General features: G+C 39.3%; 1 long non-coding RNA gene across 1 annotated transcript; it reads left to right on the top strand.

Moving 5' to 3' along the window:
* Positions 1–2287: 2287 nt before the first annotated feature.
* On the top strand, positions 2288–4047 carry LOC130460050 (uncharacterized). The gene is made up of 2 exons (XR_008919900.1): positions 2288–2555; positions 3753–4047. It is a non-coding gene; the product is annotated as an uncharacterized lncRNA (long non-coding RNA).
* Positions 4048–4248: the final 201 nt, after the last annotated feature.

The following is a 4248-nucleotide window of genomic DNA, read 5'->3' as shown; positions in this document are numbered from 1 at the left end:
CATGCGGAATTGACACAAATATCACTCGATTTCGTTGAGTAACGAAGAAACTGCCGAAAAATTGCGTACATATAATTAAATAAACGCAAATTTGCAATTAATTACAATTACGAAAATTAATCACCCCTTTAATTCTTTGCAAACTTATAAAATTTAACCATGTTAAGAAATTATTATGGAATAAAGTAGAGGCTCGTGATACCACTGTTAGGTTATGATACATATAATTGAATATAAATCATGCTGAAAAACCATAAAAGCCGGGATTCCAAATTAATTGCCACATAACAATTAGCATAATTAGGATGCATACTCTTTGTAGCGTGCCCTCCCTTGCTGCGCCCGAACCGAACAAGAACAAGTCTTTAGGACTCCAAATGTCGTCCCTCCGTAGAAAGTCCACAACACGTCCGGATCCGCCTTAAGATTGACTAACTAGAATCGCCCTTAAGGTACTATTATTTTCGGCTATATGGGCAAAGTAGATGACTGAATTTTTTGCTCAAAATTCTCACTTTTAGAATACTTAAAACTCGTTAAGAATTGTGAGCATTAATCTCATATTTATAGGCTATGGAAAAAGTGATCGAATCGTACTAGGATACGAATTAATTACCTAGAATCTTATTAGAACTCTTATTAATTAATTTATCCATTAGTATTAGGAATTTAATCATTAAACGACTCCAATACGTTTTAGGTTTCGTACGAAAGCACAAACACTTCACGAGCATGACCCGCAAGGCGCAGGCCATGCCCGCGCACAGCCCACGCGGCCGCTCAGCCCACGCGAGCTACGAAGCCCACGCGAGCCTCACAGCCCACTGCTCGCAGCCACGGCCTGCTGGGCCTGGCCTTGCGCTGGGCCTGGTGTGGGCTTGGCTGTTTGTGTGGTGCGCGGGTTTGCTGGACGCAGGCCTGGCTTCGTGTTGGGCCTTCGTCTAGCAAGCTCGTTCGATTCTAATTCGTACGACGCGCTTCCGATTAATTTCCCGATTCCGGAATTCATTTCCGATACGAACAATATTTAATATTTCCGATTCCGAAATTAATTTCCGTTTCGAACAAATATTTAATATTTCCGTTTCCGGAATTATTTTCCGATTCCGATAATATTTCCGATTCCGACAATATTTCCGTTTCCGGCAATATTTCAGATTCCGGCAATATTTCCATTTCCGATAATATTTTCCGATACGTACCATGTTTCCGTTTCCGGCAACATCTACGATTTGGATAATATTTATATTTCCGATACGATCCATATTTCCGTTTCTGGCAATATCATCGTTTCCGGAGTATTCATTTATTTGCCTTTGACGATCTCAGCTCCCACTGAAACCAAGATCCGTCGTTTCTGAATATTCATAGATGGAGTATTTAATGCCATTAAATACTTGATCTGTTTACGTACTATTTGTGTGACCCTACGGGTTCAGTCAAGAGTAAGCTGTGGATTAATATCATTAATCCACTTGAACTGAAGCGGCCTCTAGCTAGGCATATAGTTCACTTGATCGCACTGAATTATTAACTTGTATAATTAACACTGAACCGCATTTATTAGATTTACCATTAAATGCATATTTGGACCAAGGGCATTATTTCTTTCAGCTCGATGGCAGGAGTTACTTGCAGAGTTCGATGTAGAATTTACATATCGAACTGGAGTGAGCTACAAGGTTGCAGATTCCCTAAGTCGGCGTGCCGACTTAGCTCCTCTGCGCAGACTTGCCCCGTTGTCCGAAAGCAACGTGGCCACATCTGTCAAAGATTAAGTCAAGTAGCATCTTGCGGGGGATCCTATGACGGACACCATAAAGAAGATGATAGAAGAGGGGAAGACCAGACGCTTTTGGATAGAAGATGATCTCATATACACCAAAGACTACAAACTGTTCATCCCGAAATATGGAGGCCTTCGCCGAATTCTCTTGAAAGAATGTCACGATACCTTGTGGGCAGGTCACCCCGGTTGGCAGAGAACTCTCAGCTTGCTCTCGTTGGGCTATTACTGGCCCTGAATAAAAGAAGATGTGATGGGCTATACGAAGACTTGTCTCGTGTGCCAACAAGACAAGCACTAGTAGAAAAATCGCCATGTGCTTCCCTTCAAGTGCGGCTCATTTAGTAAATTGGCAGCACTTGAGAACACCTAAAAAAAAAACATTTTCACAAGTGCGGGCTCATTTTAGGAAATTGGCAGCACTTGAGTTCAAGTGCGGGCTCATTTTACAAATGACCCACACAAAATTTCTCTAAACATAAAGAACACAAAATAGTTTCCCAAAAAAAAGCGGTGATTTTTTTCCAGTTTCCCCTTCCCCTTCTCTGCTTATGTTCTGCTTCAACCAATACCATCGTCGCCGCTGCTTCTGCCATCTCCATCGCCATTGCCGCCGCTGCTTCTTCCATCGCTGATTCTAAGATGAAGAATGTAGTCTCAAGGTTATTCCATATTGATTCGCCCCCCATCCACCCACACAACCAGAAGCTTTGTTTTGCTCTAATTTGAAGAAATCGTTCAACGATTCTTCTTAATTCAAGTTTCCCATGTAATTACACTTTTTATATGTTATTCAATTTTCAAGTTTTGTGCATTGGTTTTGTAGTTATTCAATTTTCAAGTTTTTTCTGCATTGGTTTTGGGCTTCAACGTTTTGATTACTTTGCGAAAATATGAAACAAATGGGACACTTACCTTGACCTTCTTGTAGCTGATTACACCAAAGGGTACTCCAATTCTTGAATATTTTTTGTTCTCTATGTGTCTATTTGTTATTGATTTTTTCTTCAGTTAGTGTTTGTGTTTGAGTTTTATGGTTTTTCTTAGATTAAGTTTTTTAAGTTATTAGTATGTGTTAATTATAGGATATTTGAGCTATATTCAGTCAATGCTTGATAGCCTGCATTAGTATTTGAAACTTTGGTGTTCATGAATATTTTTAATAGATGATTTGAGGTGAATCATTTGGAGAGAGTGAAGAAAAGATCTGTAAAGAGCATGTCTCGGTCATTTGAAAATATTGTCTGGTGATAATTTCTTGATTCACCATTGAAATAGAGAGAAATAAATACATTGACATGCTAGTTATGCTATATTTTTTTATTGGAACTCAAACTTTTATTTTTCGACACTGTATTTTTTTGTTCAAAACAACTCATAGATGGATGCTCGAAGAGTTTGGAAAGAATGTTCTGGGGAGATAATGTGTTGCATGATGATACTGGTGTTTCAATTTCTGTTCGGCACTGTCAATTTCAGACATTAGCTGTCATTTACAACTTCCTTTTTAGGCACAAAAGAGCTCGTGTATAGAGCTCGGCCTGCTTTCATATAGCTGAAGGGGTGGGCATGAATCATGATAGCTAGAACTATTATTTCTTGTTTTCTTCATCTGACACGAGTATTTTTATAGCTCTTTTCTGATTCCAGGCGACTGTAGGTAATGTTTTGTTGAAATGGAGTAGAATACACCTGAGCAATACTCGACTGTGTTGATTCTTAATCATGCTCCATGTGATGAAGCATTTGTTTATTTAATTTTTATTTGGAACATTCAAAGCAATTGTTTGCACGAGTAGTTCCTGCTTGAGCAGTGAATTGCTGTTCATATGTTCTACACGGCTATGGTTTTTCTTTTACCTGATATTGTTGCCTTTCTTATTTTGTCATGCAACTTATATAAGACCGTCTTCATCTAATCGTGACACCTGTTTTCCCTCATTTGTTAATATTTTTCCACCAATAGGTATTTTACTATGCGCCAAACCTGTTTGAGAGTTGGAAAGGACAGAAGCTTCTTTCAAGAGCTGAATTTCATATCGATGCCCATGTGACGAAATTCCTGCGATTGCAAATGCTTCCTGCTTCATCCGATAAACCCAATGCTACCCAAGCCATGATAAAACTAACAGATACGCTATATTATTCGGGTACTCTTGATGGAAGCATTGGTTGTATTGTGTTAGGTTATGATACATATGACAATTCATAAATCATGCGGAAAAACCATTTAGCCAGGAATACATATTATTTACACATAATCATATAGCATAATTTAGATGCATACTCTTTGTTGCGTGCCTTCCCGAGCTGCGCCCGAACCGAACAAGAACAAGTCTTTAGGACTCCAAGTGTCGTCCCTCCGTAGATAGTCCACAGCACGTCCGGATCCGCCTTAAGATTGACCAACTAGAATCGCCCTTAAGGTACTAAAAATTTCGGCACTTTTGAGCAAGGAATGT

This window comes from Spinacia oleracea, chromosome 4 (assembly GCF_020520425.1).
Source record: "Spinacia oleracea cultivar Varoflay chromosome 4, BTI_SOV_V1, whole genome shotgun sequence".
Classification (NCBI taxonomy): Eukaryota; Viridiplantae; Streptophyta; class Magnoliopsida; order Caryophyllales; family Amaranthaceae; genus Spinacia; species Spinacia oleracea.
Note: the sequence above shows the minus strand (reverse complement) of the source record. Positions and strands in the feature narration are given on the sequence as shown.